The 15,831-nt window shown below is 44.1% G+C and overlaps 1 pseudogene; it reads left to right on the top strand.

Annotated features, from left to right (window-relative positions):
* The window catches only part of LOC111957129 (limbic system-associated membrane protein-like), a 146,386-nt pseudogene that overhangs the window by 125,630 nt on the left and 4,925 nt on the right, over positions 1–15,831 (top strand).

Raw genomic sequence — 15,831 nt, 5'->3', positions numbered from 1 at the left:
CGTGGCCATTATACGCATATATTCGCATTGACTATGTTCAGCGGCCTTTTTATGTGTGTGCTCCTACACGTTTTATCAATCCACCGGCCCTCAAAGCCCTCTATTCAATAAGCTAAGCGACCACCTGCGGACTAAACACCTTCTGCAATGGGATCCTGGACTTCTGACGGGCCGCCCCAGGTGTAAGGGTAGAACAACACACCGCCACGTGATCCTCAACACGGCCCCCTCAGGGTCCGTCTCAGTCGCCTCCGACTCCCTGTTCACTCATGACTGCACGGCCAGCCACAACTCCAACATCCCACCCATCATTAAGTTTGCTGATTGACAACAGTTGTAGCCTTGATCACCGACAATGATCAACTAACCTTATAGAGGACCCGGTCCATTCTTGAGCACCAACCGTGTGGCAAGGACAACAACCTCCCTCAACATGACCACAACAATCTACATTAGTTGACCTACAGTCGAAACAGGTAGACCATCTACTCGAGCAATGCTCTCGCCTCGGTTCTGCTTATCGATTGGCTTTAGTTGGCTGGGATTACCTTCAAGTTCCTTTGCGTCGTGATTCCCATCAAGGTTACCATCAAGCCACACTAACCTATTGTGAGACCTGAGGGTCACCGACATAAATACCCTATTCCCCCTCGGAGAGCGTGTGAACCGATTGTCATCGGGTCACACACGATCCAATATCAAAAAAAAGTCTTCTCAATGCAACCTACCGAGCGTCATTTCGCCTGCGGTCTTTAAGGGCCAACTACGTCCTTGGCGGCACTTCCGCCGAGCCAGATTACAGCAGAGGCCGAAGGCTCGTGGAAAGCTTGGCGCGCCAAGTTGCGTACGCACAACCGCTACATGTGTTTAGGATTAATCCCTACCGATGCCCAGCTCCCCAGTCCGACACATCGCTACATCTTTCCCCTCGCTGTCTCCTATACTCGACACCTCCACTTACATTACCATCTCTCCTGCTCCGTCATGGTCAGAGATGCACCTACATAATAAGTCGTCAAAGATCAATATCTCTCTCTATTTGTCTTCTACCATCACCTATTGTCACTAGACTGTTCTTTCTGTATTGTGTCTAATCGCCCGCCGCTCAGGCTTCCATCATCTCTAACCAGTTCTACCCCCAGCCATAAACACCTGAACAGCTAATTCAAATGGCAACCGGACCTATGCATTCCCCCCCGCCCCACGCTGCTGCTACTCGCATGTTGATATCTTGGCATCAGCCACATGTTAACATAACTTCAACCTACATGTAACATATTACCTCGACACCGGTCGCCTGAGTCCAGCCTGCCGCTATAATGCGACGTCAGTCTGCCTCCCCCGCCATTGTATTATCTTGTTGACACTTTGACTCTGTACCAGTACCCCTGATATAGCCCCCTATTGTATTACTGCTGCTCTTTCAATTATTTTTCATTATCTCTTACTTTTTTTTTTGTTGGTATATTTCTAAAACCGCATTGTTGTTTTAAGGCGTCATGTATCTCCAGTCATGACATCATCACTGTTCATCGTGTCCATGCTCAATGTCACTTTAAATGCCAAAATGTTACTCTCACTGAAAGCGCAATTCCAATTTTCTTCTCGGTCATCTAAGCATTCCCACCATGAGTTTTCTAGCAAGTCCTCCATCAAGCTGTTCTCCTGTCTCTAGAATCCCATTTGCACTGGTCGACCTTTCTGCGACTGAGATCATTTTCATCTAAAACTAGTATCTAAAGAACATCGCTAAGTAACACATTAGGTCTCTCGTTCTAATCATGAGCTTTGGACACGCTGAGTAAGCTCCCACTCATTGCACTGGGCTGTCGAGCCAATGACCACGGCCAATGTTTGCCTGATGCCCCCCTAATACTTTCAATCAGTTGTGTATTGTTTCAAAAACCTGGGGACTTCTCTGCATCAGACATCTGAAGCCCAAGAAACAAACAGTACCTAGTACATACAGGAACTACAACTAAAAGAGTACTTTTGTTTACATTTTTTAAAATTACATTGATGACAGCGTAAGGCCCCAAAGCTCGTGCCCCGCCTTATCCAGGGGGGGCTGCGGGGGTCTGCTTCTTATACACCAAGTGCATCTTTTTTGCATTGAAAAAAAAAAAAAAATTGGGATTGATAATTAAGTTGAGTGTAAGGTTCCATAATACGTAGTCGCAAATCAAGGATCAATTGTTTCTAGAGTAAAGCGTATTCACACTTGACCAAATCAACACTCAGCTAATCAAAAGGGACGTGGAATGAATGTGGAGTACACGAAAGCAAAGTGTGCTGAAACTGAACCCGTCTTTACAATAAAATTAAATGGTGCTCCTTTTGAACATATTAAATATTTATCTGGAAGCCAACAACGACATATATATACTGCGGTCACAATACCTCAACTACTTTTGCATAAAAGTAACAAGCAAACACAGAAATTCCAATACCTCGGACTATACTAAACTTCTCTCAAGTTTGTATTTTTTTAGTCATCAACATTCATCGAGCTACAAAGATTATTATTAAACAGTTACCATAAACACTTTCACTTTTCAGGCTTTGCCTAGGCCACTGAATGATTTACCAGTGAAGCAAATCTGAGAGGCTATTCACTCATGACAAGTGTTTAAGATGAAAGAAACATTGTTGCCATTGCTTATGATCACAATACGGAATTTCCACCTATCGGTCTCCTCTATAAGTGTCCTCTTCTGTTCACAGAATATGTGAAATTGCCGTTCACCTGGAACAAACTTCCTATTATACTTATTCATATAGACCATGCAAAGTGCAAGCGTGGCTGGGAGAAGCTATAAGGAGCAGGCTCATTGGTAATGGACTGCACGATGAGATCACATGACGGAGTCGAAAACGTACAAGTTTCCATATCTGTTTATACCCATTCCATTTTTTACCATTCTAACCAACAAATGTGCCCGGCCTCCTACTAGCTCCTTCCCACCCAGCCTCCTCTGAAAATAATAGTAGGCTCTATTCCCCCATTTAGACAAAGGAAGTATTTAAGGGACCTCAAAGCTAGGATCAACCAACCACAAACAACGCCTTACCTTTGTCAATCCTGTACACTCAAACTCTGTTTGGCGCACTCGCCGCATAACCATAATCTAGAACCCACACATTCGGACCCACACTGAGGGTCTTGCAGACGCTGCATTGTGACTATTGATATGCGACGGACTAAAATTCAATCACCAACAGTTCATCGACGTCTTTCGTCTTACATCACAGATTAAGGAATGACACATCGTGGATTGCTCCCAAAGTGTAGTAAAAACACATCTGGGCGCGGAAAAACAGTGAGTCAGCCCCCGTGCCCCCAAAAAAGTGACTTACATTGACGGACTGAACTCATCTCATTGATACACAACAACTGTCTGTGTAGGCCACGATTCATTGCTTGGCTTTGCATTCGTAGCGCCTGCCTGGTGCCTTCTTATCCAATACCACAGTCTCACACCCTTCTTAATAGTAACACACTTTACAACCAGAAGAGACAGAGAGACGTGCTGTCGATATGGAACATAGAAAACAGGCAGAGTTCCAGAAAAGCAGAACAATTTGATTGTCCAATGGCTTTCTGAATTCCGTCATACTTCCAATAAGCCTTGATAGCAAAATTAATGCGGACCAAATGGCGAATGCAGCATTCACTATGGACATACCGGAAACAGCAGTTTCCTTATTAGTCACGTATGTCTCGAGTTTTCTCTTCAGTTAGCCGATCGAGGAGGATCGAGGCAGGAGAAGCCATCAGCATGCAGCGTGATTAGCGTGATACGTGAGATCGCATGACCATGCGTGTGTCCTTGGTGTGATACTGCCGTCGTAAGCTACCCCAGCTCCGGTACAAGGTGCACATACCAGGACCAGGGGTAACACTTGACCTGAAACCAGGGGTAACATTGACAAATACCAGGAGGGAACAGGACGAAACCGGTCGGCCCACTATAATCCATGCCCACGACCGAGACCACGTCGTCTCTGGACAACAACATTTGACGAACAGTACCATGGCATCTCAGCTAGTACAGGACGGCCGAGCGTGGTTCCTGGGACCAGTGGTAACAGGACTAAAGGTACCCAGGGACGAGGGGGAACAGTGACCGTCATAAAGTACCCATTGGCTTTACCGGGTAACTCTGCGTCAACTCGCTGCTTGCTTTAAGCCTGGTATACTCGTGCGCGGACGTTCCTGGAAACATTCTAAGTTACAATTGGACAGCTCACTCAACACTTGTCCATAGAACATTGACTAAAGGACCAGGGTAACATTGACAAGATACCATGGCGCATAAATTGACTTAAAGTACGGCATGCGCTCGGTAACATTGACGATACGTTCCATGAGCGTCAACAGCATTTTAACAAAGTACGCATGTGATCGTACATCCATCGTAACATTTACTAAGGTACCATTGGCGGTAACAGTTGACTAAAAAAGTACCATGGAAGCATTACTTCAAAGTTTGTACGCAGTATATCTATGTCGTAATTTGTTCTGGTAACATTTGACCTTAAAGTACATGGGGGATTTAACAGGACTAACTGTAGTAAGTACCGATGGCTCAGCTACAAGACGAAAGTCACCAGGGACATGCATTGACTTATCCGGACCATGATTCTAACATCTGACAAAGATACCATGGGAACATTGACGAAGGACCATTGGGTAACAGGACGAAAGGACCAGGAAGTTCAGTCCGTAACATTACGAAGCTGGACCAGGGGCTAACTATGTATCGATCGGTTAACTTTAACACACGCTCGCCACATTCTTGACGAAGGATACCATGACTTCACAATTGCGTTCCACGTTAACATTACTAAACGTACACCGATGCCCGTTAACTCTAAAGTAACCATGGGGTAACATGACGAAGGTACCATGGTAACATTGACTAACATACCATGACTGCGTAACATTGACTAAAGTACCATGTAATCTCATACACGTAGGCTAACATTTACAAAGTACCATGCACCATGTAACATTGACTAAAGTACCATGGGGTAACATTGACAAGGTACCATGGGGTAAACATTGACGAAGCGTACCAGGAGGTAACATTGACGAAGTACCATGAACCCTTACATTGACTAAAGTACCATGGGGAACATTGACGAAAAAGTACCATGGTAACATTGACTAGTACCATGTAGGTAACATTGACTAAAGTACCATGGGTAACAGGGACGAAGTACCATGGAGTAACATTGACTAAATACCATGGAACATTGACTAAAGTACCTGGAGAACTTACGAAGGTACATGGGTAACTTTGACGAATACCATGGTACAATGAACTAAATTACCATGGGTAAACATATGACTAAAGTACCATGGTAACATTGACTACAGTACCATGAAACATTGGACTAATACCATGGGTAACACCAATGACTAAAATACCATGGGGTAACTGACGAAGGGTACCAGGGGGTAACATTGACTAAATACCATGAGGTAACACTTGACGAAGTACCATGGGGTAACATTGACTAAAGTACCATGTAACATTGACGAAAAGGTTTAAAACTTCTAAAATGTGGATGGGGTAACATGCTAAAAGTAAACCATTGGGGTAACATTGACTAAAGTACCAGGCGTAACATTGACAAGTAACCATGGGTAACATTGACGAAGGTACCATGGGGAACATGACGAAGGTACCATGGCTAACATTGAACTAAAGTACCTGGGTTGGTAAACATTGACTAAAGTACCATTGCCGTAACATTGGACTAAGTACCATGGGTAACATTGACTAAAGTACATGGGTACATGGACTAACAGTACCATGCGTAACATGACGAGTACCATTGTAACATTGACTAAATCCATGGGTAACATTTGACGAAGTACCATGGGTAACATTGACGAGTACCATGGGGTAACATGACTAAAGTACCATGTAGAACAGACTTAAAGTACCATGAACGGTAACATACTAAAGTACCATGGAGTAACATTGACTAAAGACCGATGGGTAACCATTGACGAAATACCATGGGGTAACATTGACTAAAGTACCATGGTCGGTAACATTGACGAGGTACCATGGGGTAACATTACAAAGTACCAGGGTAACATTTGACTAAATACCATGGGGAAGGGGCACCTGGCGGGGAACATTTGACTAAAGTACCATGGTGTAACATTGATCTAAAGTACCATGCTCGTAACATTGACGAACGGTACCATGGCAGTAACATTACTAAGAGTACCATGGTAACATGACCGAATGTACCATGGATCCGGGATCAATCGGGCCGTGCGGTAACATTGACTAAAGTCACCATGGGGTAACATTGACTAAAAAGTTACCATGGGGTAACATTGACTAAAGTACATGCAACATTGGACTAAAGTACCATCGTAACATACCGAACTGTTACCATGTTTAGGAGGGAACATGGACCGAAGGTTACCATGCGGGACATTGACGAGTACCATTGGGGTAACATTGGACTAAAGTACCAGGGACAGACGAAGAGGACCAGAGGGGAACATTGACTAAAGGACCAGGCGCAAACGGGAAGGGATAAGACAGACTATTGCTCCTCCCATCCTTCATTTATGACTCTAGTGTTTCAATAGCGATCTTCCCGAACTCCCTCACTGCTAAACGGTAACATTGACTAAAGTACCATGTACCACTTGACTAAAGTACCATCGGGTAACATTGTAGAGCCGAAGGACCATGGGTAACATTGACTAAAGTACCATTGGATAACATTGACGAAGTACCATGGGGGGTAACATGACGAAAGGTACCATGGGTAACATTGACATAAATTACCATGGGGGGTAACACTGACCTAATACATGGGTAACATGACTAAAGACCATGGGTAACATTGACTAAAGTACCATGGTACATTGACGAAGCTTACCATGGCGGGTAACATTGACTACAGCTTACCATTGGTAACGATTGACGAAGTACCATGCGGTAAATTGACTAAATACATGGGTAAACATTGACGAAGACCCATGGGTAACATTGACTAAAAAGTACCATGGGAAACATTGACTAAATACATGGGGTAACATTGACTAAAGTACCATGCCGGGGTAACAATTGACTAAATACCATGGGACATTGACTAAAGTACCATGGACATTGACGAAGCAGGTACATGCGGGGGAACATTGACGAATACCATGGTAACAATTGACGAACTACCATGGCGTAAACATTGACGAAGTACCATCGTAGGTAACCATTGAGAACGTACCAGGCCGGGACGTAACATTGACGAAGGGTACCCATGGGTGTCAATGTTACCCCATGGTACTTTAGTCAATGTTACCCCATGGTACTGTATGTAGCAATTGTACCGGGTATCTAATCAACCCAAGACAGCACTGCAGAGTCAGTCTTATCCGCATGCTTGGCATTCTCCTCATCCTGATCACTCCTAGATAGGCTAAATGAGAGAAACTCAGGAGACATACGTGACTAATTAAGGGAACTGCTGTTTCAGGTATGTCCATGTGATGCTGCATTCGAACATTTGGTCCGACATTAATTTGCTAATCAGGCTTATTGGAAGTAATGACGGATTCAGAGCCCCATTGAACATCATTGTTCTGCTTTTCCTGGAAGCTCTCCTGTTTTCCCTATGTCCTCCATTCACCCTCTCTCTCTCTCTCTCTCTGTGTCTCCCCACAGCCGATTCTCTAGATGGGGAGGAGTACCTGGATATATCAGGGATCATGAGGAACCAGGCAGGCCGCTACGAATGCAAAGCCAGCAATGACGTGGCCACACCGGACGTCAAATACGTCAATGTTGTCGTCAACTGTAAGTCACTTTTTTTGGGGGGGTGACTCCTGTTTTTCCCGGCCAGATGTTTTTACTACATTGAGATCCACGATGTGTCWTTCCTTAATTGATGAAAGCGATAGAACCAGATGAACTGTTGTGATTGAATCCTTAGATCCTCCCGCCATCAAGAATGCCAAGAGCTCTGAAACCCAGGTGGGCCGWATGGGGGTRCTTCAGTGTGARGCGGCCGCAGTGCCCAAACCAGAGTTTGAGTGGTACAGAGATGACAAGAGGTAAGCGTTTTGTGGTTGTTTGAATCCCAGATTGCCCCTTTAATACATGTCCTTTGGTCATAATGGGGGAAGAGCCTACCCTATTATCAGAGGAGGCTGGTGGGAGGAGCTATAGGAGGCCCGGGCACATTTGTATGGTTAGAATGGAATAAATGGAATGGTATCAAAGATATGGAAACCACGTTTGACTCCGATCCATTGATTCCATTCCAGCCATTACAATGAGCCCGTCCTCCTATAGCTTCTCCCACCAGCCTGCACTGCATGTCATATGAAAATATAYAAGTTGTCCAGGGAACCAATTTCACACCTGTGACAGAGAGGACACTTATAGAGGAGAACCGTAGGTGGAAATTCGTATGTGATCACTAAGCAATGGCAACCATGTTCCTTTCATCTTAACACTTGTCATGTAATAGCCTCTCAGATTGCTTCACTGTAACATATTCAGTGGCTATGCAAAGCCGAAAAGTGAAAGTGTTTATGGTAATGTTCACACTAAACAGTCTTTGTAAGCTCGATGAATGTGATGATAAAAAAAATACAAACTGAGGAGCAACTTTAGTATAAGTATTATCTGCTATTTTATTGCAAAAGTAGTCTAGGTACTCAGTATATAATTGATGATTGTTCAGATATTTAAATTGTTCACTACCATTATTTTATAAAACGGGTTCAGTCAGCACTTTGCCTTTCTGACTCCAATCATTCCACGTCCCTTTTGATTAGCTGAGGTGATTTGGTCAAGTGTGAAACGCTTTATCTAGAAACAATTGATCCTTGATTGCGATACGTATTTGGAAACCTTTAACACTCAACTTAATTATCATCCCAATTTTTTTTTTTTTTTACAAATGCAAAAGATGCACTGGTGTACCAGACACCCCCGCAGCCCCTGGAAGGCGGGGGCCACGAGCTTTGGGGGCCCTTACGCCTGTCATCAATGTAATTTAAAAAAAATGTAATAAATACTTTTTATTTTATTTCCGTATGTACTAGGATACTGTTTGTTTCTTGGGCTTCAGGAATGTGACTGCAAAAGTGCCCCAGGTCTTGAAAAATAACAAACTGATTGAAAGTATTAGGGGGCATCAGCAAACACTTGCCGTGGTCAAGCCTACGACAGCACCAGTGCAATGAGTGGAGCTTACTCAGGTGTCCAAAAGCTCATGTCAGACGAGAGCCTAATGGTTCTTAGGTAGTTCTTTATGAGTTTTAGTTTTAGAAAATGATCTCTCCGCAGAAGCGACAGTTACAGGGATGGTAAAAACAGCTTGATTGCTGTAGAAACATCAGGGAAACTGGACAAAAAGGAATGGTGCTTTCTGGTCACATTTCATTTGTGACATGCACCGATACAACAGTGAAATGCTTACTTACAAGCCCTTAAACAACAATGCGGTTTTAAGAAAATACCAACAAAAAAAAGTAAGAGATAAGAATAACAAATAATTGAAGAGCAGCAGTAAATAACAATAGCGGGGCTATATACAGGGGGTACTGGTACAGAGTCAAAGTCGTCAATGTCCGGGCCGCACGGGCGAGCGGGGGAGGTGTCGAGGTAATTATGTACATGTAGGTAGAGTTATTAACGTGGCTATGCATAGATAATTTTTTATTTTTTTATTTTACCTTTATTTACCCAGGTAGGCTAGTTGAGAACAAGTTCTCATTTGCACTGCGACCTGGCCAAGATAAAGCATAGCAGTGTGAACAGACAACAACACAGAGTTACACATGGAGTAAACAATAAACACAGTCAATAACATGGTAGAAAAAAAGAAAAAAAGAGAATCTATATACAATGTGTGCAAAAGGCATGAGGAGGTAGGCAATAAATCAGATAATTACAATTTAGCAGATTACACTGGTTGGTAATCATCAGATGGTCATGTGCAAGTAGAGATACTGGTGTGCAAAAAAGCAGAAAAGAAATAAAAGCAGTATGGGGGGGGTGAGGTAGGTAAATTGGGTGGGTAGTTTACAGGATGACTATGTACAGCTGCAGCGATCGGTTAGCTGCTCGGATAGCAGATGTTTAAAGTTGTTGAGGGAGATAAAAGTCTCCAACTTCAGAATTGTTTTGCAATTCGTTCCAGTCGCAGGCAGCAGAGAACTGGAAGGAAGGCGTCCAAATGAGTTTTGGCTTTAGGGATGATCAGTGAGATACACCTGCTAGAGCGCGTGCTACGGGGGTGTAGCCATCGTGACCAGTGAACTGAGATAAGGCGGCACTTTACCTAGCATAGCCTTGTAGATGACCTGGAGCCAGTGGGTCTGACGGCGAACATGTAGCGAGGCCAGCCGACTAGGGCATACAGTCGCAGTGGTGGTCGAATAAGGTGCTTTAGTAACAAAACGGATGGCACTGTGATAAACGCATCCAGTTTGCTGAGTAGAGTATTGGAAGCCATGTTTGTAGATGACATCGCCGAAGTCGAGGATCGGTAGGATAGTCAGTTTCCTAGGGTAAGTTTGGCGGCGTGAGTGAAGGAGGCTCTGTTGCGAAATAGAAAGCGACTCTAGATCTGATTTTGGATTGGAGATGTGTGATATGAGTCTGGAAGGAGAGTTTGCAGTCTAGCCAGACACCTAGGTACTTATAGATGTCCATATTCTAGGTCAGAACCGTCCAGGGTGGTGATGCAAGTCGGGCGTGCGGGTGCAGGCAGCGAACGGTTGAAGAGCATGCATTTGTTTTACTAGCGTTTAAGAGCAGTTGGAGGCCAGCTGCTGCTACTCTAATAACAGAGAGTAGCAGCAGCGTGGGGGGGGGGGGGGATGCAAATAGTCCGGGTTGCCATTTGATTAGCTGTTCAGGGTTCTGACACCGCCTGGTATAGAGGTCCTGAGTGGCAGGAAGATGTACTGGCCCGTATGCACTACCTCTGTAGTGGCTTGTGGTGGTGAGGCCAAGCAGTTGCCATACAACCCGTCAGGATACTCTCTATGGTGCAGCTGTAGAACCTTTTGAGGATCTGAGGACCCATGACAAATCTTTTCAGTCTCCCGAGGGGGAATAGGTTTTGTCGTGCCCTCTTCACAACTGTCTTGGTGTGCTTGGACCTTGGACGCCAAGGAACTTGAAGCTCTCAACCCGCTCCACTACAGCCCCATCGATAAGAACGGGGGCATGCTCGGTCCTCCTTTTCCTGTAGTCCACAATCATCTKATTTGTCTTGGTCATGTTGAGGGAGAGGTTGTTGTCCTTGCACCACACGGTTAGGTCTCTGACCTCCTCCCTATAGGTTGTCTGATCATTGTCGGTGATCAGGCCTACCACTGTTGTCATCAGCAAACTTAATGATGGTGTTGGAGTTGTGCCTGGCCGTGCAGTCATGAGTGAACAGGGAGTACAGGAGGCGACTGAGCACGGACCCCTGAGGGGCCCCTGTGTTGAGGATCAACGTGGCGGATGTGTTGTTACCTACCCTTACCACCTGGGGGCGGCCCGTCAGGAAGTCCAGGATCCAGTTGCAGAAGGTGTTTAGTCCCAGGGTCCTTAGCTTATTGATGAGCTTTGAGGGCACTATGGTGTTGAACGTTGAGCTGTAGTCAATGAATAGCTTTCTATCATAGGTGTTCCTTTTGTCCAGGTGGGAAGTGTGGAGTGCAATAGAGATGGCATCATCTGTGGATCTGTTGGTGCGGTATGCAAATTGGAGTGGGTCTAGGGTTTCTGGGATAATAGTGTTGATGTGAAACATGACCAGCCTTTCAAAGCATTTCATGGCTACAGACGTGAGTGCTATGGGTCGGTAGTCATTTAGGCAGGTTACCTTAGTTTTCTTGGGCACAAATACAGCAGTTCTGCAACATCTTTAATTGAGCCTCTCATTCTCCTTAATTCCCGGCCTCAACACGTCATGGAAAGAGATTAACTGTATAGGAAGCTCTGGGACAGGTCGTCTGGACACTGGACAGCCAATAAATTAGAAGATGCAGGGCTCGAGGGCCTTGAACAAAAAAAGCTATTTTTGTTCATACTGGTGAACCGTCGTTTGAGTTGTGTGGTTGCAATATCAACAGTCCCTATCTCTGGTATATCTTGGCATGCGTCATTCAAGACTAATTTTAAATTGTGTGCTGCACAATGGACATACACTGAGTGTACAACACAGTATGAACACCTGCTCTTTCCTTGACATAGACTGACCAGGTGAATCGAGMTGAAAGCTATGATCACTTATTGATGTCACTTGTCAAATCCACTTCAATCAGTGTAGACGAAGGGTAGGAGACAGGATAAAGAAGGATTTTTAAGCCTTGAGACAATTGGGACATGGATTGTGTATGTGTGCCATTCAGAGGGTGAATGGGCAAGACTAAAGATTTACTGTAAGTGCCTTTGAATGGGGTATGGTAGTAGGTGGCAGGTGCACCGGTTCATGTCCAGAACTGCAACGCTGCTGGGTCTTTTCACACACTCCCGTGTGTATCAAGAATAGTCCACCACTCAAAGGACATCCAGCCAACTTGACACAACTGTGGGAAGCTTTGGAGTCAACACGGGCCAGCATCCCTGTGGAACYCTTTCGACACCTTGTAGAGTCCATGCCCCAACGAATTGAGGTTGTTCTGAGGGCAAAAGGTGGGGGGGGGTGCAACTCAATATTAGGAAGGTGTTCGTAATGTTTTGTACACTCAGTGTATATTGCACTATGTCTCAGGAAAGACTATTTGGGGTGGCAATACTCGGTATAGAAAACAGTCGGGCCGCAACCTGGACCTACTGGCCCTACTGGCCACACATTTGCACACAAAAAAGGAGGACTTCAGGAGACCAGGTGAGTCTCTCAAGTTGGATTGAATTTACTTTGAATATTGCAGCCCATTTGTGTAGGCTATTAGCCAGACAAAACCCACTGAGTTCAACAACAAATAGTGGTTGAATTTATCCTCAAACCGACTACTTTTTTTCTCATTGCAGCTATAGATAGTACACTGCATAATGGAGCAATCCCTAGTAAGCGAGTGTTTTGAGGGTAGACAATGTATTATTTGGCATTAATAGACTTAAACTGGAAGAGAGCGGGATGACGGCTCAGTTTATGCAGGTTCAGGTACCCTATAAAGGCTGTATATTCAAAAAAATCAATTGGTAGCTGATTAGTGTTCTGTTGTATCTAAAAATGTATTTGACAATCTATAATGTTTGAATTTCCAACTTTAATTACTGAAAAAGTAATTACATTATTTCCACTGGCCAGCAGTCCAAAAATGGCAGCATTGCGACACCGTGTATAGCTTTGTGAAATGTTAGGCTTAACCTTGAGAAAATGATGACRAAAATAGGCCTACCATTAAACATTTATCCATTAGCTAAAGCAAAGGTGTGCCCTGGCTCCATAGAAAGCCTATCATCGATTCGATAGGCATGCAGTCGCGTAGACATGTTGCAATTTCAGCACCATGGACAGCGATCGGTAATCTACTTTGTGAGTGGCTGTCTGGCTGACACATTTGATTATTATAACGCAAACCTTACAGGGGGGCCCAGAGAAACTGTGTTACGCCAGTGACTTACCGTTGGCTGTTTTATCACGTATTTCCACAGAGGTTTTTTTGTGTAACACAGCTTCGAGACAACATTTTTTTTGCGTTCCCTCCTGGGTGTCCATTAGCTCCGGAAGTGTCGTGGTTCAGGTACTGTAKATATGCATCGCAAAATACCTCTGTGTAAGTGTATCATTTGTGAAATTGTTTTGGGATGATAATTAAGTTGAGTGTTAAAGATTTCCAAAACCACATCACAAGGGTTATTAATGTTTAGACAGAGCGTCAGGGCTCTTAACATATTTCCCCCGCACGACAGATAGGTTTGTGAATGGACTGTAAGGCACTAGCATTACTGTACATGAATGGGAAATGTTTTGATTAGAAGGGAGAGTATACCTTCTTGTCAAAATGTTATGGCTAGTAAAGAATTGTGTATATTCACTAATGAATCAGCTAGCACAGGGTCAAACCACAAACCAAAATCCAAATAACCAAGCCTTCCAAACGTTACAGAAGCAGTAGTCCACAGAGGGAAAATGTATTGAAAATCAATACAAAATCCCTTAAACAAGTCTTTGTGAATGTTCTAAGTTGTATGGAGTTGAGAAAACTAGTCTTTTAAACTACAAAGAAGAACATTTCTGACCACAACATTACAGTCAAGATGGCTTCCTTCTGACACACCCACTCAAACCAGGAAGTGACTATGGGTGTGGCCAGGGCGTGACCGGGCGGAGCCCATAGCCTGAAACCTTGCGGGTTACAATCTTACTGTAGTTGTTTTGTTCCCCTGAACTCCTGGCCTGGTTATTTCTTGAGATAAATCCACATCTCAGGCCATCTGTTTTTGTGGATCCAGCTATATGCCACAATCGAAAATGAATGGAAAAGATAAGCACCATATAATTTCCAGATTTGCTCTGCTTATCTTTTCATTTGGGGTTGAGTAATATAGCTGGATCTACACAGCCAATGGCATGGCATGTGGACTCGTCTTCACATTAGACTACCTTTCAGGTCAGAAAACATCTGCCAAACTTTGAATTCAAACTCTAATACCTTTAATTGCCCTTCCTTTACCTCTGCATGTTATTAATGTATCTCCTTCAACGACTTCCTTGATGTAATACAATACCATAATTTCAAATAATGCTCGGCCAGTAGATTTTATGTCTTGTCTTTAACGATTAACTTAGTGTACCTTATCAAACATATTTACTTCCACTTTGCAAGAGGCCTGTTCCTCAACTTGTTTTCTGTAATTCCCTTTAACCTTACCAGCACTGACCTCGTCATGACTGCTCACCACTGTTGTTACGTTTGAACTACTTTACCACTGAGATGTCCACACCATCTCCCAGTGGCATCTGATGTATAGGAATCCTCTAGTGCTTATTGATACTGCAGCAATTAGCATTTCCCAAGACTGACCCGCTCCTCCTAATCCTCTACTGGGGATTCTGAGGCTCATTACTGTTGCTGCTGCTTGGTCCTTTGATCTGGAACCTCCCGGTCCTCTATTAGTCTCTCTAGTTTCTGATTACATCCCGCGTTCTGGCACCTCCCCTGAACTATGCCGCATGAATGTCTTCAGGGAAGAGGAGGGTGGTACAGTATAGCCTGGTTAACCCAGACTGAACACTGTACTCACTCATTGTGAACTGAAACAAAGGTAGAGTGCTCTTCACAGAACCTGATATTCCCACAATGTTGAATATGGGGAAGCGTTTTTGTTTCTCCCATCAACATGAGTTGCCGTCACAACCACTTGACAGCATTTTCCATTTTCCCTGCCACGTACAATGTCTTGTTGATTTCCTTTATCAACAGCCTGTAGACATCCTACTTCTGTCACTCACCGTTTCCTGTAATAGCCTACTTTAGATGCACCCACATGCKAKKTSGAGAGMCGYSGAYTGAGATGTGTCTGCCTGATTGTTTGACACATTCCCATTCAAACCAGTTTCTGTACCTTTTGCCCCATTTCAGTACATGAATCAAATCTGTCCTTCAGTTAAAAAATGGTTGTGGCTTCTTAAAGTGAATATGTAATTGAAAAGACATGTGCTGCCATCTACCAGTGGAAGATGATGGTGCAATGAACTAGGTATTATTTGGATCCCTTCCCTGGATGCTTCAGACTTCACACAGTTGCTTTGACCTGACCATAGCTGGAAATGTTGTATTCCATGCTGGTCAACCAGGACTCAGGGGAAGACGTAACATTGTGAACGTAAATCTGT

Source organism: Salvelinus sp. IW2-2015, linkage group LG4p (assembly GCF_002910315.2).
Source record: "Salvelinus sp. IW2-2015 linkage group LG4p, ASM291031v2, whole genome shotgun sequence".
NCBI lineage: Eukaryota > Metazoa > Chordata > Actinopteri > Salmoniformes > Salmonidae > Salvelinus > Salvelinus sp. IW2-2015.
This window is presented reverse-complemented; position numbering and strand designations above follow the sequence as displayed.